Source organism: Chiloscyllium plagiosum, unplaced genomic scaffold (genome assembly GCF_037043375.1).
Source record: "Chiloscyllium plagiosum isolate Xiang-an unplaced genomic scaffold, Cpla_swu_hap1 HiC_scaffold_43, whole genome shotgun sequence".
Classification (NCBI taxonomy): Eukaryota; Metazoa; Chordata; class Chondrichthyes; order Orectolobiformes; family Hemiscylliidae; genus Chiloscyllium; species Chiloscyllium plagiosum.
The window spans coordinates 36,185,946-36,212,544 of record NW_028270181.1 but is presented as its reverse complement, the minus strand read 5'-3'; the positions used below and the strand labels follow the sequence as shown (position 1 = coordinate 36,212,544).

Here is a 26,599-nt window from a genome sequence, read left to right as displayed (position 1 = left end):
TACTGTATTGGGGGAGTTTGGGGACAGGATGGGTGGAGGTAGGGGAACAGCAAGGGGGAAGTGTGGGTGTTGAGGAGTAGGCTTGTGATCAATGTTTTTCATTTCCAATCGCTGCCGATATATTTGAGAAGGGGAAAGGAAATGAGAGATTGAAAGTTACATTATAAATGGCTGCATGTAGAGCAGGGCAGGGAGAGACAGACAGAGAAACACAGTGACAGAAAGAGAGAGAGACAAACAGACAGATAGGGACAGAGAAAGAGAGTTTGATTCTGGGAACCACATGTCCACAGGAAATGCCAGAGAGAACCTCAGCAAATACCCCCTCCCTTCCCAGCACTGTATGTGTCAGGGTGTCTTCAGCCAGGCTCTTAGACACGAGTGTGGGACAAATTATTCAGAGACCTCCCCAAGGAGCAGACTGACAGACGGTGCAATGTATCAGAGATGCAGGGGAGGAGTCCACAAACCCCTCACTGAGAATAAATGTGAACAAGAAATTGTCAGATTCATTCTCAAACCCTGTTCTCTCTCTCTTTCTCTCGCGCCTGTCTGGTTGAGTATGTATGTGTGTTTATTAATGTTTTCAGTCTCTGGTTAATTGCTGTCTTCTGATTTGTTTGTATTTTGATGTTGCTGTGATCTTATGCAATGCATTGGGGATAGAGATGTGGATGGGGATGAAAGGTGCTTTTAAACCTAGGATCTTCCTGTTTAAGTTTGCATCAAAGTGCTTTCACTCCCCCCTTTCAACTCATCTTTTCTCTCTTTTATACTGAGGAACCTTTGTTGGGAAAGCTGCAAAGTGAAAATACAAAATGACTGGGGCCAGGAAAGCCTTGGATAAGAACAACCTCCAGAGGGGGAGCACGGGCCTGAGGCCTGTTCACCAGGCTGCACCCCGTGGGGCCCAGGTGAGTTGTGGTCTGTTTGTTACCCTGAGGTTTAATCTCGTTGAGGCGTGGGGTGCGTGGGGGGGTGTAAAGCCTCTAATTAACTGGATTCTGTTGATTGTGGCCTTGTCATTTTTAAAACAGGTTGGAAGCCTGAGGTTAAAGTAACCGGGAACCTTGGGATTGTGACACAAAGAGGTTAACTCCCAGGATCTGGGAGTCAGGACTCCACCAGAATGGAATTAAAACCCGAAATATATGACTCTCACTAAAGACTTGACACACTGTCGGAGTTATGTGGGTCAGAGAGGGCAGGATTATAAAATTCAACAGAGAGATAGAGAATGAGGGAAAGAATTGAAAAATACAGACAGAGAGAGAGAGAAACATTGTGAGATTGTGAAATAGCTGTAATGTTCAATTCTGGGGTGACAGGAAGTAATTAAACTGAACCAGCATCACAGGAGGGAAATAAAATGATCAGATTATGGAGCTGCTGCAGCATTGTTGCATGTGGGATCTTGCTGTGCATCAGTTGCTCTAATGCCATAATTACAGCAGTGAGTGTTTTAATCAGTTAAACAGTCATTTCAAAAGTTTTCAACATGAAAACTCAACTCATTGCCTGATATATTTGTGTTTAGATGTTGCTGAAAGATTGTGTCACTGAGAGGCAAAAACCTGGGATCTTGCTGTGCTATCGCCATGTAAAAGACTTTCCTGCTCTGCTTTTCAACTAATCTTGCCTCTTTCCTTCCAAAGACATCTTTCCGGCCACTTGAAGATTCGAAGAGAGAGAGTTTGGGACCAGGAAACCTTTGAACAAGAGCTTTCTCCAGAGGGGGACATGGTCCTGAGGCCTGTTTGACAGGCTGCACCCCGTGAGGCCCAGGTGAGTTTTATCTGTGTATGACCCCGAGGTTTAATCTCCTCTCTCTGGGAAGGGGCCTGGTTTTTTACGGGGCTTCTGATTAACTGGCTCCTGTCAGATTGCGGCTCTGTCATTTTTAAAACAGGTTTGAAGCCTGGGGTTAAAGTAACTGGGGCCTTGGGATTTGACACAAACACATCAATCCCCAGTGAGTTTCTGACAGACTGGGGACCCTCCGAGGAGGGAATTAAAACCTTAAATGTGAAACGCTCTCTAAAGACCCGTTCTAATGTCAGAGTAATGTGGGATGTGTACAGGACAGGGGGATAAAATGTGATAATCACAGAAATAAGACACAGGCTGGCCACTTCAATTAAATTCACTCAGTCTCTTGAGGGAGGGTGGTGGGTAGAGAGGGTCTCTCTCTCTGTTTTTCTCTCTGTCTCTTCTCTTTATTCCTCTCCAGTGTTGTTTTGTTTATTTTTCAAACAAAAAAAATATTGGACAGAGAGAGACAGAGAAGAGGGGTTGGGGGGGTGGAGATGGAGACAGAGAGGGAGAGAGACAGAGAGACCCACAATCAAAAACTGAATTGTGAAAGTGCTGGCATTATTGGGATCTTGCCATGTGAAAATGATATGGGGGATGGGCATTGTGTTTGTCGAGAGGCTGTTGCTGGGGATGGGGGCGAGGTGGTCTGTCACAGAGAAACACCCTCGGGGTCCCACACCAGGCTGCCTGTGGGGTCTTGCTGTGCACCCCATGGCCTGGGAGAAGGTTTCACATTTTTGCATCATTAGAATCTCTTCTGGGTTAGAAGTGACCTGTACAAGAAGGATGGATTGCACCTGAATTGGAAGGGAACTAATATACTGGCAAGGAAATTTGCTAGAGCTGCTCAGGAGGATTTAAACTAGTACTGGTGGTGAGTGGGACCCAGTGAGATACTGAGGAAAGAGAGCAATCTGAGACTGGTACCGTTGGGAAGCGAGTGAGTCAAACAGTCAGAATAGGAATGAAAAAAGCAGTACCTTAAGGCGGATATTCCCAGGAATATAACCAGGGAAGTTATTTGGGTAGAACTGAGAAATAATAAGAAAGGGATGATCACTTCATTGAGATTATGTTACATACTCCCTAATCGTTAGCGGGAAAATGAGAAACAAATTTGTAAGGAGATTTCATTTGTCTGGAAGAATAATAGGGTGGTTATGGTCGGGGATTTTAACTTACCAAACGTAGACTGGGACTGCCACAGTGTTAAGGGTTTAAATGAAGAGGAATTTGTTAAGAGCATACAAGAAAATTTTCTGACTCAGTATGTGGATGTACCAACTAGAGAAGTTGCAATCCTTAACCTACTATTGGGAAATAAGGCAGGGCAGGTGACTGAGGTGTCAGTGGGAGGCACTTTGGGGCCAGCGACTATAATTCTATTAGATTTAAAATAATGATGGAAAAGGATAGTCCAGATCTAAAAGTTAAAGTTCCAAATTGGAGGAAGGCTAAGTTTAATGGTATTGGGCACGAACTTTCAAAAGCTGACTGGGGGCAGATGTTTGCAGGTAAATGGGACAGTATATTCCTATTAGTATGAAAGGAAAGACTGGTAGGTGGAGGGAATGCTGGATGACGAGAGAAATTGAGGTTTTGATTAAGGAAAAGAAGGAAGCATATGTCAGGTATAGACAGGAGAGAAAGAGAGAGAGAGAGACAGTGAATCCTTAGAATATAAATGCAGTTGGATTATACTTAAGAAGAAAATCAGGAAGGCAGAAAGGGCACATGGGACAGCTTTGGCAAATAGGGTTAAGGGGAATCCAAAGGGTTTTTATAAATACATTAAGGTCAAAAGGGGTAACTAGGGAGAAAATAGGGCCCCTCAAAGATCAGCAAGGCAGCCTCTGTGTGGAACCACAGGAGATGGGGAAATACTAAATGAATATTTTGCATCAGTGTTTCCTGTGGAGAAGGATATGTGTTATGAAGTTGAAGGTGTGTACTGTACCTTTAAGAGAGAGTGAAAGCTGAAAGCTTGCAAGCACCTATCACGTGAGTGACTAGCATTCGCAGAATGTCCTGGAAAATTGAAAGGTGTAACATTTGGTTGTAACTAGATACCTCAGTTGTTTTCACAGCAGTTCGAATTTAACCAATCACGTTAAATTATGCCCCAAGATACTAAAACCCAATAGAATTTGAATGTCACTGTTTTGACAACATCTAACCAATTAGATGATCTGACAGTTCGGTTATAAAAAAAATCAGACATTTTGGACAGTTAGCCAGAGAGAGAGAGCACCAACTACCATTGAATGATTACTATTCACAACAGTCATGATTAAAGGTACCTTTTTTGTATGAAACATCTTTGCAGCAGAAGACTGAAGATGATCCAGGGAGATCTACAAATAGAAGACCAACACTGGAGACGACAGGCGCAGTCTGGTTTTGAAAAGTACGTTGCTCTAATTTTAATCAGAGCTCTTATTGGATCAATATATTGTTATAGAGTGGGAGGTAGATAAAAACGTTTAAGAGCAAGGAGGCTGACACTTGTAAATATTGTTTAGTAGTGGCCACTTTTAGAGTTAAAAAATATAATTCATATTTCTTCTTGAAATCGTGGAATTTGGGTACTTCTCTGTCACTCATACTTTAACAGATTATGGAGGGAATCCTGAGGGACAGGATGGACATGTATTTGGAAAGGCAAAGCCTGATTGGGGATAGTCAGCATGGCTTTGTGCTTGGGAAATCAGGTCTTGTGAAATTGATTGAGTTTTTTTTTAGATTCCCTACAGTGTGTAAACAGGCCCTTCGGCCCAACAAGTGCACACCGATCCTCCGAAGAGTAACCCACCCAGACCCATTTCCCTCGTTTTTGTTTTAAGAAGTAACAAAGAAGATTGATGACAGTACAACGGTACATGTGATGTATATGTCAGAAAGGTTCCTCATGGTTAGCAAGAATAGATGTCATGGAATACAAGTAGAACTAGCCATTTGGACACAGAACTGGCTCGAAGGTAGAAGACAGAGGGTGGTGGTGGAGGGTTACTTTTCAGACTGGATGTCTGTGACCAGTGGAGTGCCACAAGGATCAGTGCTGGGTCCACTACTTTTCATCATTTATATAAATATTTTGGATGTGAACATCGCAAGTACAGTTAGTAAGTTTGCAGATGACACCAAAATTGGAGGTGTAGTGAACAGTGAAGAACCTTACCTCAGATTACAACGGGATCTTGACCAGATGGGCCAATGGGCTGAGAAGTGGCAGATGGAGTTAATTCAAATAAATGCGAGGTGCTGTATTTTGGGAAAGCAAATCTTAGCAGAACTTATACACTTACTGGTAAGGTCATAGGAAGTGTTGCTGAACAAAGAGACCTTGGAGTGCAGGTTCGTAGCTCCTTGAAAGTGGAGTCACAGGTCAATAGGATACTTAAGAAGGCATTTGGTGTGCTTTCCTTAATTGGTCAGAGCATTGAGTGTAGGAGGGGAGGTCATGTGGCTATACAGGACATTGGTTAGGCCACTTTTGAAATATTGCATGCAATTCTGGTCTCCATCCTGTCGGAAGGATGTTGTGAAACTTGAAAGAGTTCAGACACGATTTGCAAGGATGTTGCCAGGGTTGGAGAGTTTGAGCTATAAGCTAAGACTGAATAGGCTAAGCCACAAGCTGATTGGCACAGGGTCAGTAAGATTAAGCAAGTAAATGCGTGGCTGAAAGATTGGTGTGGGAGAAAAGGTTTGAATTCATGGCTTGGAGTTGCCAGCTTTGGACTGGGGTGGACAAAGTTAAAAGTTACACGACACGAACCACCTGATGAAGGAGAAGCGCTTTGAAAGTTATTGCTTCCAAACAAACCTTTTGCACTATAACCTGGTGTTGTGTGAATTTTAATTCATGGGACATTGGCACCAGTACCTGGGAAGAAGGGGCCTATTCTGATGGGATGGTCTTCATCTCAACCATACTGGACTACAGTCCTAGCAAATTGCTTAACTAGGACTGTAGACAGAGATTTATACTAAATGGGAAAGGGGGGGTTCTTTTCTAGGGGAAATTAGGAAACCCAAATCAAAGGAGGAGATAAGAATAGAGCTCTCAGGAGAAGTTATTAAAATCTCCAGCACAGATACAAATAGGGCAGAGCGTATGGAAAGGATTAGCATTCAAACTTCAAAACACTGGACAAACAAATGATAATGAGAAGGGGAAGATTAATACAGGGCTGAAGATGTTCCATCTGAATGCACGCAGTGTAAGGAATAAGGTAAATGAGCTTGTGGTGCAGATTGAAATGAGCAGGTATGACGTGTCGGGCATCACGGAGACATGGCTACACGGGGATCAGGAAAAGATAAGCACGTGGGCAGAGGGGGTGGGGTTGCTTTATTAGTCAGTAATGAAATTCAATCAATAGCAAGAAATGAAGGAGGGTCAGATGGTATAGAATTTGAGTGGTTAGAACCACAGTTGGTGTTATGTACAGGCCTCCAAATAGCAGTCAGGAGCTGGGGCACAAGATACACCAGGAGATAGAAAAGATTGGGAGGAAAGGTAAAGTTACAGTGATCATGGGGGATGTCCATACGCAGGCAGACTGGGTAATACAGGTTGGTAGTAGATTGCAAGGAAAGGAATATGTGAACTGTCCAGATTAGATTCCCTACAGTGTGGAAACAGGCCCTTCGGCCCAACCAGTCCATTCCGACCCTCCGAAGAGTAACCCACCAGGGCCTATTTCCCTCTGACTAATGCATCTAACACTATGGGCAATTTAGCATGGCCAATCCACCTGACCCGCACATCTCTGGACTATGAGAGGAAACTGGAGCACCTGGAGAAAACCCACGCAGATACAGGGAGAGTGTGCAAAATGATGTCTACAAGATGGCTTTTTGGAGCAGCTTGTGGTGGAGCTCATGAGGGAGCAGCCAATACTGGATTTAGTGTTGTTCAATGATACAGACTTGATCAGGGAACTTAAGGCGAAGGATCCTTAAAAGGCAGTGATCATCATATGATTGAATTTACTCTGCAATTTGAGAGGAGAAGGGAGAATCAGAAGGAACGGTATTACAGCTGAATAAAAGCAACGACAGAGTCATGAGGGAGGAGCTGGGTAGAATTGACTGGGAGAGGTGCCTGACAGGACAGTGGAATAGCAATGGCAGACGTTTCTGGGAGTATTTCAGGAGACACAACAGAGATTCATCCCGAGGAAAAAGAAGCATTGTCCAGGGAGGATGAGACAACAAGAGCTGAGTTGGGAAGTCAGGGATTGCAGAAAAGCACAAGAGAAAGCACAGAATGTGGTGAAGGGCAGTGGGAAACCAGAGGATTGGGAAGCTTACAAAGACCAACAGAGGGCAACAAAAAAAGGGGAGGGGGAAGATTAAATATAAAGGTAAGTTAGCCAGTAATATAAAGGAAGACTGTAAGAGTTTCTTTCGATGTGTAAAGGGCAAAAGAGAGGCAAAAGTGGATACTGGGTCACTGGAAAAGGACACTGGAGAAGTAGTGGTGGGAAACAGTGAAATGGCTGAGGGACTGAACAATTACTTTGTGTCAGGCTTCACGGTGGAATACATGAGGAATATCCCAAAACATTCAAGAGAGTGAGGGGGCAGAGCTGAGTATGGTGGCCATCACCAAGGAGACAATGTTAGAGACCCTGAATGGCCTGAAGGTGGATAAATCACTTGGACCAGACGGACTACACCCCAGACGTCTAAGGGAGATAGCTGAAGAAATAGTGGAGGTATTAGTGGTGATTTTTCAGGAATCGTTAGAATCAGAAAGTATCCCAGAGGACTGGAAAATCGCCAACGTAACACCCCTGTTTAAAAAGTGAGTAAGGCAGAAAATTACAGACTGATTAGCCTAATCTTGGTCATGGGTAAGATCCTGGAATCCATTGTGACTGGTGAAATTTCTGAACACTCGGAAGTGCATTGTAAAATAGGGCAAAGCTATCAAGGGAGGTCCTGCCTGACAACTCTTCTGGAATTCTTTGAGGAAGTAATGGGCAGGTTGGACTAAGAAGAGCCAATGGGTGTTATCTACTTGGACTTCAAGAGGCCTTTGACAAGGTTCCACACAGGAGGCTACAGAGTAAGATAAGGTGCCATGGTGTTAGAGGCAAAGTGCTGGCATGGAGAGAAGCTTGGCTGTCTGGCAGAAAGCAGAGAGTGGCGATAAAAGGGTCTTTCTGAGGATGACAGCCAGTGACGAGTGATGTTCCATAAGGCTGTGTTCGGACCACAACTTTTCACTTGATACATAAACGATCGAGATGAAGGAACTGAGGGCATTCTGACTAAGTTTGCCGATGATACAAAGATAGATAGGGGGACAGGTAGCATTGAGGAGGAGGGGAGGCTGCAGAAGGATTTCAACAGGTTAGGAGTGTGGGCAAAGCAGTGGCAGATAGACTACAATGTGGGAAAGGATAAGGTCATGCACTTTGGTTGGAGGAATAGAGGCAGAGAGGCATGGACTATTTTCTAAATGGGGAGAAAATTCAGAAATCTGAAGTGCAGAGCGACTTGGGAGTTCCCGTCCAGGATTCTCTCAAGGTCATCCTGCAGGTTGAGTCAGTAGTTAGGAAGGCAAATGCAATGATGGCATTTATTTTGAGAGCACTTGATTATAAAAGCAAGGATGCATTTCTGAGGCTCTATAAAGCTCGGGTCAGACCACATTTGGAGAATTGTACACAGTTTTGGGTCCCATATCTCAGGAAGGATGTACTGACCCTGGAACGTGTTCAGAGGAGGTTCACGAGAACGGTCCCAGCGATGAAAAGCTTAACACATGAGGAATGTGTGAGGACTCTGGGTCTATACTCAATGGAGTTCAGAAGGATGAGGGGGTGGGGGATCTATTAGAAACTTACAGAATACTGAATGGCCTGGACAGAGCGGATGTTGGGAAGATGTTTCCATTTGGTCGGAGAGACTGGGACCCAATGGCACAGCCTTAGAGTAAAGGGAAGAGCTTTTAGTACAGAGATAAGGAGAAGCTTGTTGTGCCAGAGAGTGGGGAATCTGTGGAATTCATTCCCACAAAAGGCTGGGGAGACCCAGCTCACTGAGTATATTTAAGACTGAGATAGATAGGTTCCTGAGTATCAATGGTTACAGGGAGAAAGCGGGAGAATGAGGTTGAGAAACCTATCAGCCATGATTGAATGGTGGAGCAGGCTCAATGGGCTGAATGGTCTCGTTTCTTATGGTCTTATGGCATGACTCTGTAACTTCTATCATCTCAAAAACTGACTCCCGGGTAACTGTTACGCTGTATAAAAACCATCTTGAATCCCTCAATTACATTCCAGTCTGTAATGTACTCCTGGGTATCTGTCTCTCTGTACATAAACCACCCCCATACCTTCGATTAGATTCCTCTCTGCAACTCACTCCCAGTTACCAATCTCTCTGCGTATAAACCACCCCGATAACCTCGATTAGATTCCAGTCTTTAAATCACGCCTGGTTAAATATTAGTCCCTAGCTAAAGTAATCAAACAACTTGTTTACATTCCAGTCTGTAACTCTCTTCTGTCTCTGTTATTCTGTATATAAATCCCCCTGAACCCTTCAATTAGATTCCAGGCTGTAACTCAGTCCTGTTACTCCAAATTTATATCCCCACTGAACCCTCGATTAGATTCCAGTCAGAAACTCACTTTTGGGTATCTGATATTCGATATGCAAAGCACTGCACCCATACCGAGTGGAAGAGTGAGTAAGTGTTCATGTGAGGGATGTGTGAGCGAGAGTCAGTGTCTGCGCATTAAAATGCGTGTGCGTGGGCGCATGTGAGAGTGTATGAGCAGCTCTGTGTGAGTGTCTGTGTGTTTGTGTATGTGTTGTGAGTGAGTGTGTGTCCTTGTGTTAGTGAGTGAGTGTGAGTGTGAGGCTGTGAGTATGTATGTGAGTGTGAGGAGTACCATCATGTAATCATTGACACTCAAGTTGGACACACACAAGCACGGTCTCTCTCTCTCACAGATACGCTCACTCACAGTCAGAAACACACACACACAGAAACACACACACACACGTGCACACACACACACGCGCATACACACACACGTGCACACACACACACGAGAGACAGAAATAGAAGTCAGGGAGAGTGTTTTTTTTCTGGGGATCACACTGAGAACAGGAAAATTCCAAGACAGAACCTCAGCTTCAGTGGTTTAGGGGTCAGAGAATCTTAGGTGTTAGTGTGGGTTCAAGATCGACAGGCTGCACCCCGTGGGGGCCCACGTGATTTGTGTGTTTATTTACCCAGAGGTTTAATCGCCTCTGGGAGATACTGGGTTTTAAGGGCCTCTGGTTGACTGGCTCCTGTCAGATTGCGGCCCTGTCATTTTTAAAACAAGTTTGAAGCCTGGGGTTAAAGTATGTTAATCCCCAGGATCGGAGAGGCAGGACTGCCCGCGGGCAGAATTAAAACCCAAATGATGTGACCCTCCCTAAAGACTTGTCATAAAGTCAGAGTAATGTGGGTTATAGAGAGCGCAGGATGAGAAAATTTGAACGTGAGAGAAAGAGAATGAGAGGGATTGAATAAAAGTTTGAGAGAGCAGGGGAAACAGAAGGGGAGAGAGGGAGAGGTGTTTTGAGATTGTGAAATCGCTGCAATGTTTGATTCTGGGGTGACAGGAAATAATTAAACTGACACAGAATCACAGAGAAGAAAAATGGTCAGAGGAATTAGCTGCTGCTGCATTGTTGGATGTGGGATCTTGCTGTGCACTAGCTGCCCCAATGCTACCATTGCAGGCAGTGAGTGTTTTAATCAACTAACCCATCATTTCAATTTTTACTTTAGGATCAGGAGACCTTTGAAAAAGAGCTTTCCCCGGAGAGGACACGGTCCTGAGGCCTGATCGACAGGCTGCACCCTGTGGGGGCCCACGTGAGTTGTGTGTTTATTTACCTCGAGGTTTAATCTCCTCTGGGGGACCCTTGCTCTTTGGGCGCCTCTGGGTAAGTGGCTCCTGTTGGATTGCGGCCCTGTATTTTTAAAACAGTTTTGAAGCCTGGGGTTAAAGTAACCTGGGCCTTGATATTTGATACAAACACATCAATCCCAGTGAGTGTCTAACAGACAGGACTCCCCAAGGAGGGAATTAAAACCTTAAATGAGAAACACCCTACAAAGACTTGTTCTAATGTCACAGTAATGTGAGATGTGTACAGGCCTGGGTGACCAAATGTGATAATTGCATAAATAAGACAGGTTGGCCAGTTCACTTCAATTCCCTGAGTATCTGGGAGGGGATATCTCTCACTCTCTCTCTCTCTCTCTGTCCCCTCTCTCACACCCTCTCCAGCTTCTTTTGTTGATTTTTCAAACAAATAAAACCGTCCCACACACAGCAATGTGACTCGTGGTTATTTGAAGTGGGGGAGTGTTTTAAAAAATTCTCAAGGTCAGGTTCGTAGGAGAGTAGTCTGACACAGAACAAACGACCAAGAGGCGAGTCTGCTAGAATATGGGCATTTTATTCCCCGCAGCGTCGCCACAACCAACGGGTCTGGCTTATACTCACTCTACATGTTACCGGAACTGGGAGCCGTCAGTTCTCGTAGAGCGGTTGCCAACAACCCACGCTCGGCGGTTAAACGTAACCCCGGAGCAGACTCACCGAACTGGAGACTTTTCCAGCTGATATACTCTTTTCCAGATATAAACATTCATGTGAACAGCAGAACAAGGCTAAAAAACACATTCCATTCTGGTTACATACAGATAAGAAGATTCACACGGGGAGGTGTGTAATAAGATTCACACGGGACTAAGCAACACCTCCATTCCGGTTAGATTCACACATGTATTGGGACATAATTTTTAACCGTTTCACCACATTCCACTGCTTGGCCCAATACATGTGTTACATTATGATTCACACATGTATTGGGACATAATTTTACACCACATTCCACTGCTTGGCCCAATACATGTGTTACATTATGCTTAATTCAGTTCAATTCAATTGTGTTCAATTCAGTTCCGTCCATTTCAATTCAATTTAGCTCAGTTCCATTTTGTTCCGTTCAATTTGATTCACTTCAGTTCCACTCAGTTCAGTTCAGTTCAATCCCATTCAATTCTGTTAACTCCGCTTCAGCTTTTTGGACATGCCCACATCCTCCGCTGTACCCCAGGCAAGGGGTTCTTCGGCAGGACTGGGATCCTCTCTCAAACAAACTGCCACGTACATGCCCACATCCATGCCATCCCGAGACGGTCGGGACCTCCACAGTTTGTTCTTCTGGTTTCTTAGTCTTTTTCCAAAACATTGTTCTGTATCAAAATCTCTCCTCAATTGCGATTGATCCTGCCGACTACGCCAAATGTTTTAAAAAATTCTCAAGGTCAGGTTCGTAGGAGAGTAGTCTGACACAGAACAAACGACCAAGAGGCGAGTCTGCTAGAATATGGGCATTTTATTCCCCGCAGCGTCGCCACAACCAGGTCTCATACAACGGGTCTGGCTTATACTCACTCTACATGTTACCGGAACTGGGAGCCGTCAGTTCTCGTAGAGCGGTTGCCAACAACCCACGCTCGGCGGTTAAACGTAACCCCGGAGCAGACTCACCGAACTGGAGACTTTTCCAGCTGATATACTCTTTTCCAGATATAAACATTCATGTGAACAGCAGAGCAAGGCTAAAAAACACATTCCATTCTGGTTACATACAGATAAGAAGATTCACACGGGGAGGTGTGTAATAAGATTCACACGGGACTAAGCAACACCTCCATTCCGGTTAGATTCACACATGTATTGGGACATAATTTTTAACCGTTTCACCACAGGGAGATGGAAATATTTTGCAGCATAAGGTGTTTGTTTCTGAGACAAAGGGGTAAAAACACAAGATGCACAGAGAGAGAGAGAGTGGGGGAAGGAGGGAGCGATAGAGGGATAAGATGTGTCTTTGTCGCTGGGCTGGGAAAGGGAGACATGGTCTGGGGGAGGGGGGAGAGAACGGGGCTCTCCAATATCCCATCGCCGCCCAGCTCCAATCACTTCCTTCTAGAAAGTACCATCCACAAAATTAAATCCTGGGATGGAGGGAATTATTGTTTTTTTAAAAACAGAACTCTCAAAGAAAACCATGGTCTCTTGCTGGATAGAAAAGTGGGATTGGAGCACATTCTGGAGCAGGAAGGGGGTACCCTGTGGGATCTCCCTATGCATCAAGGGCCCACAGCATTGCTGGCACAGAGACTGCTGGGAAATAGTTCCCCAGTTTATAAAAGGGAATATTGTCAAATTTAAACACTGCTGTCTTTTAAAAGGTGAATAATGATTACCATGGACAAGATTAAATCAGAGAGAGAGAGAAAGATTAGAGATGGAGAAAGGGAGGGTGGAAAGAGAGAGAGGGAGAAAGACAGAGAGAGAGAGGGAAAGAGAGAGAGAGAGGCAGCGAGTGCTTGGTGAAGAATGAAAGTGGGGGGTAGTTTGAATTTATCAAACAGCAGGATCTTTGAAAATTTAACCAGCGTCAGTGAAACACACAACCTGTCTGCGGTCACACTGCTATACCCATCCAAATGCCTTGTAAATGTTGCAATTGTTCGAGCTGCCACCATTTCCTCTGGCAGCTCATTCCATACACGTACCACCCTCTGTGTGAAAACCTGATGAACCTAACCCAACAGTCACTGCATCAGAGGTCAGATCAGTCTTCCTTTGTGTGAATCCAAGGCAAGCGATAAGACCAGACAGAGTACCAGGCTATGTACTCAGAGCATACGCAGATCAACTGGCAGAGATCTTCTCAGACATCTTCAACCTCTCCCTGCAGTAGGCCACTGTTCCTGTCTGTTTCAAAATGGCCAACATCATCCCTGTGCCTAAGTAGACTCATGCAGCATGTCTCAATGACTACCGCCCAGTGGTCCTAACCTTGGTGGTCATGAAGTGCTTTGAAAGGCTGGTCATGGCATTAATCAACTCCAGCCTCCCTACTACTCTTGACCCACTCCAATTTGCCGATCGGTCCAATAGATCCATGTCAGATGCCATACCACTTGCCCTTCACTCCTCCCTAGAACATCTTGACACCCAGAATATCTATGTAAGAATCTTACTCATTGACTACAGTTCAGCCTTCCACACTATTATCCCCTCGAGACTGATTACTAAACTTAGTGATCTTGGACTCAGCCCCACTCTCTGCAATTGGATCCTCACTTTCCTGACTCACAGGCCACAATCAGTGAAGATTTGGGACAATATTTCATCCTCACTAACACTCAACACTGGAGCCCCCCAGGGGTGTGTACTCAGCCCCCTACTGTACTCACTGTATACCATGACTGCATCGCCAAATACCAGACTAATGCCATTTACAAGTTCGCTGATGACACCACCATAGTCGGTCGAATCTCAGATGGCGACAAAACAGAATACAGACAGGAGGTGGAAGACCTGGAAAAATCGTGCACTGAGAACAACCTAGCTCTCAATGCTGGCAAAACCAAGGAACTCATGATTGATTTTGGCGGGATGTTACTCATGCCCCCCCTACACATTAACACCACAGAGGTGGAACGAGTGGAGAGAGTCAAGCTGCTGGGAGTGGTCATTCACAACAAGCATTCTTGGACTCTTCATGTGGACACACCAGTTACAAAGGCCCAACAACGTCTCTTCTTAATTACAAGAAAAGTCCAGTCAACTGTAATATGGTGACATGATTGACAACAGGCTAATCCAATGGCATTCCTCAGAAAAGAAATCTTTTTTACGTAATTCATCATGCTATATTCAAGGTTAGTTCGAATGGTCAATTAATGTGTCAGTGTTCATTTTATGAAAACTCTATTGTCCTCTTGTCTTTGAATTTCAGCTTAATTCTGCAAATCAGCAATACAGGTTCACAGGGTTCAGTCACTATTCTCAGCCATTTTATAGTATTCTTTTAAATTGAAAAACTATTTTGTGATTAATAAAAATCTACATATACTTGTTGCCTAAATTCAAATTTTAAATCCTCAGATTGAGGGGTGACCTGATTGAAGTCCAGAAAACCACAAAGGATATAGAGAGGGTAGATAGAGATAAGCTTTTTTCCCAGGGAGAGGGATTCAATAACGAGAGGTCATGCATTCGAGGTGAGAGGTGAAAAGTTTAAGGGGGATATACGTGGCAATACATTACACAGTGTGGTAGGTGCCTGTAATGCAGAGGTAGTAGAGGCAGGAATGGTAGATTAATTTAAGGTGCATATGGACAGATGCATGAGTATTGGGGAGCAGAGGGATACAGATGTTTAGGAAATGGGCGATAGGTTTAGACAATGGATTTGGATCACCTCAGGTTTGGAGGGCCGAAGGGCTTGTTCCTGGGCTGTAAGTTTTCTTTGTTCTTTATGGGATATGGGTGCTGCAGCCTGAGCAACCTGTCGTCCCTAATTGCACTTGAATCTCTGCAGCCCACGTGCTGTTGTTAAATCCACAATGTTCTGTGGGAGGGAATTCCAGGACTTTAACCAAGTGACAGTGAAGGGAAGGTTACCCCATTTCCAAGACAAAATGCTGCGTGAATGGGAAAGGAACTTGCAGTTGGTGGTGTTCCCATGTATGTGCTGTCCTTCAAGATGGAAGTGGCCATGGTTTTGCAATGTGCTCCCGAAAGAACTTTGCTGAATTTCAGGAGCGCCTCTTGTAGGTAATATACATTGCTGCCACTGAGCGTCACTGGTGGATGGACCAAATGTTTATGGGATGTGATTGCAAGCAAGAGGCTCCTTTGCCCTGGAGATTATGAAGCTTCTTGAGTGCTGTGGAGCTGTACTCATTCAGGGGAGTGGGGAGTATAGCATCACAGTCATGACTTGTGCCTTGCAGATAGAGTCCTAGGGTTAGCCAGGATGGAAACGGACCCTTCAGTCCAACTCGTCCATGCCGATCAGTCTTTCTAAACTGATCTAGTGCCATTTGCCAGCATTTAGCCAATTTCCCTCTAAATCCTTCCTATTCATATCCCCATACACATAGCTCTAAAATGTTGTAAGTATACCCACCTCCACTACATCCTCTGGCAGCTCTTGCCATACACACACCACCTACTGTATGCAAAAGTTACCCCTCATGTCCTTTTTAAATCTTTCTCCTCTCACCTTAAAACTGTGCCATGCAGCTTTGTACTCCCCTACTTTTGGAAAAAGAAAATGGCTATTCACTATATCAATGCTCCTCATGATTTTCTAAATCTCTGAGGTCACCCCTCAGCCTGCAATGCTTCAGGGAGTAAAGCCCCAGTCTTTTCACCCACTCCCAATGGCTCAAACCCCCAGTCCTGGCAACATCCTTATAAAACTTTTCCGAACCTTTAAAGTTGAATAACACTTTCCAACAGCAGGGAGATTTGAATTGATAACAGTATTCTAATAGTCACCTTATCATTGTCCTGTACAGTGTGATGTCCCAACTCCTTTACTCAATGCACTGACCAGTAAAGGCTGGTGTACCAAGTGGCTTTTTCATCACCCTGTTGACATGCACCGGCACTATCAAGGAACTATGCAGCTGTACCCCGGGTCTCTTTGTTCAGCAACACTGCCCAAGACCCTACCATTAACTGTATAAGTCCTGCCCTGGTTCACCTCACCAGAATGCAAAGGCTCACATTTAGGAGACAGTGAGGTCTGCAGATGCTGGAGATCAGAGTTGAGAGTGTGTTGCTGGAAAAGTACAGCAGGTCAGGCAGCATCCAAGGAGCAGGAAAATCGACGTTCAGACAAAAGCTCTTCATCAGGAATGAAGCTGAGAGCTTCGGGGTGGAGAGATAAATGACTTTAATCTGATCATCAGAGAGACTTTGTGAACGCGAACAAAAGGTGGGACATAAATATTCTACAGTACTCAATTTACAGAGAGACAGGCAGAATGGGAATGCAGCAGGAAGGAACCTTTTGGTTAGGGATAACAAAAGTAAGACTGACAAATTATTTATCATCAGGTTATGAAATACAGTCGGTAGGAAAGCAATTTGGAAGGATGATGCACCAGGAATTGCAAAGAGAAGAACAGTTTAGCACCTGCCTAACAGCACTGCATCATTAGACACTGAAATAAACAGGCACTTATGGATTTGTGAAAAGACAAGGGAACAATTGTGGGGGACTTCAATCTTCATGTAGTCCGGGTCAATCACATTGGCAAGAGTGATCCTGAAGCAGAGTTTGTAGAATGTTTTTGTCAGTGTTTGTTAGAACAACAACATTGTTCACTGACTGGGGATGTACCTATTTCAGATCCAGCATTGCATCATGAAGCTGAGTAAGTGAGTCATCTCACAGTAAGAGATCCTCCAGGAAATTGGGAAACAGATGGAATTCATAGTGATGATGAAGTTTTAAAGTGATCCCCATAAAGGACAAACAATAACTGGGGACCAGAAGCAGAGTGCCATGAGTTGAATCTGAGAGGGAGCACTGCCCGAGATAACCAGGGAAACAGTGAAATGTCTGGCTGCAACTGATCAGGGACAAACATGGCAAGGAACGGGCTCAAATATTCAACAAAAAGGCACATTCTTTAGCTCTGGATACACCTACCATCTGTTCCCCTCGGTCTACAACACATTTTCCAGCAGCTCCTTCCATTTCTGAACAAGAGGTAAATCAGATTCTAGACATTAATCTGACTACATTACCCATGCTGCCCTGGGAGATAGCGCCTGCGCAATAAGAGCCGGTGAGCTTGGTGTCAGGGAGGATTGGTCCGCAGAGCCTAATGGGAGTTGTAGTTCTTACAAGGGCGCACGCGATCCGCTGCAGTTGGTGGCCAACGGCGGGGAGTTCGAACGTGAGCGCGCGGGAGCCCCAGAGCGGAGGTCACGTGGTGCGGCTGGAATTGGGGAGGGGCGGGGTTTATAGACCCAGAGACCTCCTTCAATCAACAGCCTCCCTCCAAACCTGGGGACATGGGAGAATAGGGAAATGGCACAGATATTACATCAATGTTTTCTTAATTTCATAGTGGGATATAAAAAACATTTCCCAATTATAGGGCACAAAGAGCCTGAGAACTATAGTAAACCTAATATCTGTGGTGGGTGACTCACTTGGTAGGATTGTGATGGACAAGATGGACATGCATTTGAAAAGACACACTTTGATTAGGAACAGTCAGCATGGCTTTGTGGATGGGAGATCATGCCTCACAAATTTGTTTGTGTTCTTTGATGAAGTGACCAGCAAGGTTGACGGGGGCAGAGTGACAGACATAGTCTGGATGGATGTAATCTAAAGCCTTACAGCCTTTGATAAGATTCCACATGGTAGGCTCTGAAAGGTTAGCTCTCATGGAATCAGGGCAAGCTGGCAAATTGGATACACAATTGTCTTGACAGTAGGAAGCAGAGGGTAATAGTTGAAGAATGCTGGTCGGATTGCAGGCCTGTGACTGTCCCACAGGGGTTGGTGCTGGGCTCATTGCTGTTTGTTATCTATATCAGTAATTTGGACGAGAGGGTACAAGGTATGAGTAGTCAGTTTGCTGATGGCAAGAAAATAAGTGGTGTCGTGGACAGTGAGGAAGATTATCAGAAAATGCAGCAGGACCTTGATCAGCTAGGGAAGTGAGCGGAGAAATGGCAAATGGAGTTTAACATACCGAAGTAAATCCACAGGACCCGATCAGCTGTAACCCAGAACTCTATGAAAAGTTAGGGAACTGATTGGTGGGCCCCTTGCTGAAATATTTGTATTAACGATAGTCATATGTGAGGTGCAGGAAGACTGGAGTTGGCTAACATGGTACCACTATTTAAGAAAGGTGGTAAGAACAAGCCAGGGAACTATAGACTGGTGAACTTCACTTCAGTGGTAGGCATGTTGTTGGAGGAAATACTGAAGGACAGGATTTACACGTATTTGGAAAGGCAAGGATTGATTAGGGATAGTCAACAAGTCTTTGTGCATGGGAAATTATGTCTTACGAACTTGATTGAGGCTCTTGAAGAAGTAACAAAGAGGAATAATGAGGGCAGAGCGGTGGACGTGATCTATATGGATTCAGTAAAGCGTTCGACAAGGTTCCCCATGGAAGACTGGTTAGCAAAGTTAGATCATGGAATACATGGAGAACTAGCCATTTAGGTAAAAAACTGGCTTGAAGGTAGAAGGCAGATAGTGGTGGTGGAGGGTTGTTTTTCACACTGGAGGCCTGTGACCATTGGAGTTCCACAAGGATTGGTGCTGGGTCCACTCCATTTTGTCATTAATATGAATAATTTGGATGTGAACATAGCATGTATAGTAAGTAAGTTTGCAGATGATACCAAAATTGAAAGTTTCGTGGACAGCGAAGAAAGTTACCTCAGATTACAACGGGATCTTGATCACATGGGCCAATGGGCTAAGGATTGGCAGATGGAGTTTAATTTAGATAAATGTGATGTGTTGCATTTTGGGAAAGCAAATCTTAGCAGGACTTATACACTTAATGGTAAGGTCCAAGGAAGTGTTGCTGAACAAAGAAACCTCAGAGTGCAGGTTCATTGCTCCTTGAAAGTAGAGTCGCAGGTATATAGGATAGTGAAGAAGGCGTATTGTAAGCTTTCCTTTATTGGTCAGAATATTGAGTATTCGAGTTGGGAGGTCATTTTACTGATGTATGGGACGTTAGTCAGGCCACTGTTGGAATATTGAGTGTAATTCTGGTCTCTTCCTAACAGAAGGATATTGTGAAACTTCAAAGAATTCAGAAAGAATTTACAAGGAAGTTGCCAGGGTTGGAGGATTTGAGCTATAGGAAGAGGTTGAATAGGATGGGACTGTTTTCCCTGGAACGTTGGAGGCTGAGGGGTGACCTTATAGAGGTTTATAAAATCATGAGGGGCGTGGATATGGAAAAGAGACAAGGTCTTTTCCCTGGGGTGGGGGAGTACAAAACTAGAGGGCATAGGTTTAGGTTGAGAGGAGAAAGATATAAGAGACCTAAGGGACAACTTTTCACGCAGAGAGTGGTATGTGTATGGCATGAGCTGCCAGAGGAAGTGGTGGAGACTGGTACAATTCCAACATTTAAAAGGCATCTGGATGAGTATATAAATAGGAAGAATTTGGAGAAATATGGGTCGGGTGCTGGCAAGTGGAACTAGATTGGATTGGATTGTCCATGCTGTACAACTCTATGACTCAAAGGGTGAGGTCTTGTGTTTTAGAAAGTTAAATCAAGACAGGGGTTTCATGCCGAATGTTTGGGCTATAAGGAGTGTACTGGAACATAGGGACATTGCATTTCAGGTGCATCGTTCTCTGAAAGTGGAGTCTCAGGTAGACAGGGCAGTGAAGAAGGCATTTGGCAGACTGACCTTCATCAGTTTTGGCATTGAATATAGAAGTTGGGAAGTTTTGTTACAGATATACAGGACATTGATGAGGCTGCACTTCGGAGTATTGCGTTCAGTTTTGGTGACTTTGCTACAGGAAGGATGTTACTAAAATGGAAAGACTGCAGAAGAAATTTATGAGGATGTTGGTAGGACTCAACTGTCTGAGTTCTGAGGAGAGGTTGGTTAAGCTTAGAAATGCAGGAAACTGAGGCTGGATCTTATAAAAGTGTGCAAGATCATGAGAGGCATGGAAAGTGTGAATGCACTCAATCTTTATCCTAGGCATGGGGAATCAAGGACTAGAGGGCATCAGTTTAAAGTTAGTGGCTAAAGAACGAAATGATAACTGAGGGGAAACGTTTTTTCACAGATGGCGTTACGCATTTGGAATGAGCAGCTCGTGGAAGTGATTGAAGTGGGCACATTAACAACATTTAAAAGTCATTTGGACAAATATACGTTTAGAAGGATATGGAGAAAGTGAGGACTGCAGATGCTGGAGATCAGAGCTGAAAATGTGTTGCTGGAAAAGCGCATCAGGACAGGCAGCATCCAAGGAGCAGAAGAATCAATGTTTCGGGCATGAGCCCTTCTTCAGGAATGAGGAAAGTGTGCCAAGCAGGCTAAGATAAAAGGTAGGGAGGAGGGACTTGGGGGAGGGGCGTTGGAAATGCAATAGTTGGAAGGAGGTTAAGGTGAGGGTGATAGGCCAGAGTGGGGGTGGGGGCGGAGAGGTCAGGAAGGAGATTGCAGGTTAGGAAGGTGGTGCTGAGTTCGAGGGTTGGGACTGAGACAAGGTGGGGGGAGGGGAAATGAGGAAACTGGAGAAATGGCCGCATGGGCCCCAGCTATGCCTGCCTCTTCGTAGGATATGTGGAACAGTCCATCTTCCGCAGATACACTGGCACCACCCCCCACCTTTTCTTCCGCTACATCGATGACTGTATTGGCGCTGCCTCATGCTCCCATGAGGAGGTTGAACAGTTCATCCACTTTACTAACACCTTCCACTCCGACCTCAAATTTACCTGGACCATCTCAGACTCCTCTCTCCCCTTCCTAGACCTCTTCATTTCTATCTCGGGCGACTGAATCAACACGGACAATTAATATAAACCGACAGCTACCTAGACTACACCTCCTCCCACCCTGCCCCCTGTAAAAACGCCATATTCCCAATTCCTTCGTCGCCGCTGATCTGCTCCCAGGAGGACCAATTCCAATACCGAACAACCCAGATGGCCTCCTTCTTCAAAGACCGCAATTTCCCCCCAGACGTGGTTGACAATGCTCTCCACCGCATCTCCTCCACTTCCCGCTCCTCCGCCCTTGAGCACCGCCCCTCCAATCGCCACCAGGACAGAACCCCACTGGTCCTCACCTACCACCCCACCAACCTCCATATACACCATATCATCCGTCGTCATTTCCGCCACCTCCAAACGGACCCCACCACCAGGGGTATATTTCCCTTTCCTCCCCTATCAGCATTCTGAAAAGACCACTCCCTCCGTGACTTCCTCGTCAGGTCCACACCCCCCACCAAGCCAACCTCCACTCCGGGCACCTTCCCCTGCAACCGCAAGAAATGCAAAACTTGCGCCCACACCTCTCCCTTACTTCCCTCCAAGGCCCCAAGGGATCCTTCCATATCCGCCACAAATTCACCTGCACCTCCACACACATCATTTACTGCATCCGCTGCACCCGATGTGGCCTCCTCTATATTGGGGAGACAGGCCGCCGACTTGCAGAACGTTTCAAAGAACACCTCTGGGACACCCGCACCAACCAACCCAACTACCCCGTGGCTCAACACTTCAACTCCCCCTCCCACTCCACCAAGGACATGCAGGTCCTTGGACTCCTCCAGCGCCAGACCATAGCAACAAGACGGCTGAAGGAAAAGCGCCTCATCTTCCGCCTGGGAACCCTCCAATCACAAGGGATGAACTCAGATTTCTCCAGTTTCCTCATTTCCCCTCCCCCACCTTGTCTCAGTCCCAACCCTCGAACTCAGCACTACCTTCCTAACCTGCAATCTCCTTCCTGACCTCTCCGCCCCCACCCCCACTCCGGCCTATCACCCTCACCTTAACCTCCTTCCACCTATCGCATTTCCAACACCCCTCCCCAAGTCCCTTCTCCCTTGACTTTGGGCTTTCAAAAGGCTTTTGGCAAGCTTCCACACAACAGATTAGTAAGGAAAGTTATGGCTCATGGTATCGGATGTCGTGATTTGATGTGAATAGAGAACTGGTTGGCAGACAGGAAGCAGAGAGTTGTAATAAACTGTTGATTCTCAGAGTGGCAGGCAGTGATGGGTGGGGTACTATAGAGACCCTAGCTGTCACAATACACGTTAATGGTTTGGATGAAGGAATTGAATGCAACATCTCCAAATGTGCAGACAGCTGAGTGGTAGTGTGTGTTGTGAGGAGGATGCTCAGAAGTTGCAGAGTGACTTGGATAAGCTGGCTGAAAGGGTAAATAGTTGCAAATGCAACATAATGTGGATAAATGATAAGTTATCCACTTCATGGCAAAAGCAGGAAGGCAGATTATGATTTGAATGGTGGCAGTTGAGGAAAAGGTGAAGTCTAATGAGACCTGGGTGTTATGGTGGAACGGTCACTGAAGGTTGGCATGCAGGTGCAGGAAATGGGGGAAAGCTCATGGCATGCTGGCCTTCAGAGTGTCTAAGTTGGGATGATGAGGAAAAAGAACTAGTTGAGGAACCCATGTTAGCCTCACCTTCCCTAGATAAACCTTTCCACCTCTTTGCTACCGTAGATAAGGGAGTATTAACCCAGAGGTAGGGAGGAATGAGACAGCCAGTAGCATATCTTTCGAAGCTATTGGCTCCATATCCCAGGGATGGCCTGAGTGTGTGCAGGCCGTGGCTGCCACCGCACTGTTGGTGGAGGAAAGCAGAAAGCTTACATTTGGGGGAGCCCTAATAGTAAGCACTCCACATCAAGTGAGAACGATCCTAAACCAAAAAGCTGGGCGATGGCAGACTCGCGGATTCTGAAATATGAGGCAATATTAATAGAAAAGGATGATCTAGTGTTGGTCACGGACAATTGTTTAAATCCAGCTGCCTTTCTTTGGAAAGGGGAAGGAGAATCTCCTCCGAATCCAGGGCACGACTGCCTTGACATTATAGAATAATGGACCTAAGAGATGTTCCACTTCATGCAGGGGCCCGACTTTTTATAGACGGATGATCCCGGGTGACTGAAGGGAAAAGACATAATGGGTATGCAGTCGTAGACGGGATGGAAGGTAGTGGGTAGAGGCAGGAAGGTTGCCAAATGGGTGGTCAGCTCAAACCTGCAAACTCTATGCATTGGAAAGAGCCCTTAGGGCATTAGAAAATAAAGAGGGAACAGTATACACTGACTCTAAATATGCATTTGGTGTTGGCACTTTCGGAAAGATATGGCAGGAAAGAGGACTGATCAATAGCTGGGGGAAGGAATTAGCACACAAGTTGATTAAACGGGTCTTGGAGTCCCTATTACTCCCCCGAGAAATAGCGGTAGTGCATGTAAATAGTCATCAGAAAGGAAATGAACCAGAAGTTAGGGGGAATAGACTAGCCGGTGAAGTGGCTAAGGAAGCAGCCCTGAGCCCATAAGAAGTGGTGATTCATTCCCTAATACCTACTGTCTCAGGTCCTCGGGAAGCTCCTATATTTACTGAAAGAGAGTAAAAAGAATTGAGAGATTTAGGGGCTGTAAAAACAGCAGACGGGCATTGGATGTTACCTGATGGAAGGAAAATGTTAAACAAAATGACGATGCGGGAGATTATGGCTGTCCTACATCGAGGCAGCCATTGGGGAGTACAAGCAATGTGTGACTTAGTTCTTAGGGAATATGGATGTAAAGGAATATATACAATTGCTAAACAAATATGTGAGGGATGTATAATATGCAGAAAGGTAAATAAGAAAGTCTTGTGAAAACAGACCCCAGGAGGAAGAGACCCAGGATTGAGACCCTTCCAGAGTATACAAGTAGATTATACTGAACTACCCAGTGTAGGAAGATTAAAATATATGCTGGTCATAGTAGATCATCTATCTGGTTGGGTTGAAGCATACCCCCCTAGCTACTGCCGCTGCGAGTGGGGTGTCTAAAACAATATTAGAGCACATAATTCCCCGATATGGGCTAGTGAACAATATAGATTTCGACCAAGGAACTCATTTTACCTCTAAAGTGTTACAGGGGAGTAATGGAAGGGTTGGGAATTTCCTGGGAGTTCCGTACTCCATGGCACCCGCCATCATCAGGAAAGGTTGAGAGAATGAACCAAACACTCAAATGACAGCTGCCTAAATTGATAGTAGAAACCAGACTCCCTTGGACTAAATGTTTACCTATAGCTCTCTTGCGAGTACGAATGGTCCCAAGGAAAGATTTGGGACTATCCCCCTATGAAGTCTTATTTGGATTACCTTATCTGCAAACGAATGGGGAATTGCCAATTCCTGAAACTAAAGACTTGTTCTTAAAGAAGTATATACTGGGCTTGTCCTCCTCTTTGTCTTTCCTCAGGAAACAGGATTTATTGGCACAGACTCCACCCCTTGAATTCACCGTTCATCCCATCCGGCCAGGCAATTGGATCTTAGTAAAATCATGGACAGAGACTAAATTGCAGCCGGACTGGGAAGGGCTGTACCAGGCTCTTTTGACTACTGAAACGGCAATAAGGATGGTGGAGAAAGGCTGGACTCACTACACTCGGATCAAAGGGCCAGTGGAATCTCCAGTTGAGGAAGTAGTCTGGACAGCCGAATCAACGCAAGACCCGCTAAAACTCAGACTAAAGAGACTTTGAGTAACTGATTATACAGTGGCGACGTGAGCGCTGGATTATTTCTGTAAGATTGTATATTAAGTCTTTTGGTGCTTCAGCACCATTTGTAGAATGCTGGAGATGCTTAGAGTTATGATGCTAGCTCTCTTAGTATTGGGATTTTGTCAAACATAATTTTCATATGTGTTATTAATGGTCCCTAAGTCTGATAATCCACAAGTAATATATCTGATTCATGCAGCGTAGTAAATTGTGGGGATGGAGATAATCAGAGACAGTGCCGCAGCTCTGAGATACATCTTAATCCTATGGGGATGGCCTTGTCGATGGTACTTGGTATACTGGTCCCGTCACAGTACACCGGGCCCCCTTCCGACCAGCTCGCGATTGTCCCGATAAAAAGTGTAACCCAATATACCTAACAATAAAGAAAACCATGTGGCACGAAGCAATTCTTGGGGGGGGGGGGGGGGGGGGCACCTATGAGATACAATTAAATGAAACATTTGGGATAGAAATGAAAGCAAATGGGAAGGATTCCTTGGGCTGTTGTTTTCGAATTAGCGTCGGACAGGGAAAATAGGTAGAACTACTGGGTAATAAGATACAACCTTTCACCCCTCCCGATGATCCTAAAGTAGTAAAAATTATAGAGGTAAAGGACTTGAAACAGACCATCGAGATAGAGACTGGGTACGGGGATGCAAATGCCTGGGTTGAATGGGTAAAGTATACTGTAAAAAGTCTGAACAAAAGCAATTGCTATGCATGTGCCTCCGGTAGGCCAGTGGCCCAGGTGGTTCCCTTTCTGCTCGGTGGAAGCGAGATAGGAAGGGCATGAAATGTATGATAGCCCTGTACCAGGATGAGACTGCATGGAATGATAGGAATTGTACCTCCCTATCTCTGATGTTCCCTCCCTTGGAGAAGAAAGATTCAAAAGCCCCCCCACCACCCATGTTTCCAGCCGCAGTCGGAAATCACACATTGTGTGTGCGTAGACAAGGTACAAATCAGTCTGGAGATTTGGGGGGAGCTAAAATTATGTGCAGAGATTAAGAATGTCACCGAAACGGACAAGGGAGGAAGCTACTCAGCACTGAAGGTTCCCCAAGCGGATCTGTGGTGGGACTGTGGAGGCAAAATATAGAGACCCACCCTCCCTCCTGATTGGAGAGGGATGTGTGCAATTGTACAATTGGCAATTCCATTTATCCTGGCATTTGAGAAGGAAAAGATAGTAGGGAAAAAGGGAAGGAGTAAGAGATCACTGTTAGACTCTTCTTTCCATGACAGGATTTATCTAGATACTGTAGGAGTCCCTAGGGGAGTACCTGATGAGTTCAAGGCTCGTAACCAGATTGCAGCAGGCTTTGAGTCCGCTCTCTTCTGGTGGGTAACAATTAATAAAAATATAGATTTTGTAAATTACATTTTCTATAATCAAAGTGATTTATAAATTATACAAGAGATGCGGTTAAAGGAATATCAGAACAGCTTGATGCGACAAGTAGGATGGCATGGGAAAACAGAATGGCCCTTGATATGATTCTAGCAGAAAAAGAGGGTGTGTTTGTGTGATGTTAGGAGGAAGCTGCTGT

The 26,599-nt window shown here is 45.1% G+C and overlaps 1 long non-coding RNA gene across 2 annotated transcripts; it reads left to right on the top strand.

Annotated features, from left to right (window-relative positions):
• The first annotated feature begins 514 nt into the window (after positions 1-514).
• On the top strand, positions 515-25,403 carry LOC148137480 (uncharacterized). 2 transcript variants are annotated; one of them, XR_015754222.1, is made up of 6 exons: positions 515-564; positions 781-914; positions 1,656-1,785; positions 4,142-4,222; positions 10,628-10,714; positions 24,734-25,403. It is a non-coding gene; the product is annotated as an uncharacterized LOC148137480 (long non-coding RNA). The 2 variants fall into 2 exon arrangements; XR_015754221.1 differs by lacking the exon at positions 24,734-25,403 and adding an exon at positions 17,080-17,189.
• Positions 25,404-26,599: the final 1,196 nt, after the last annotated feature.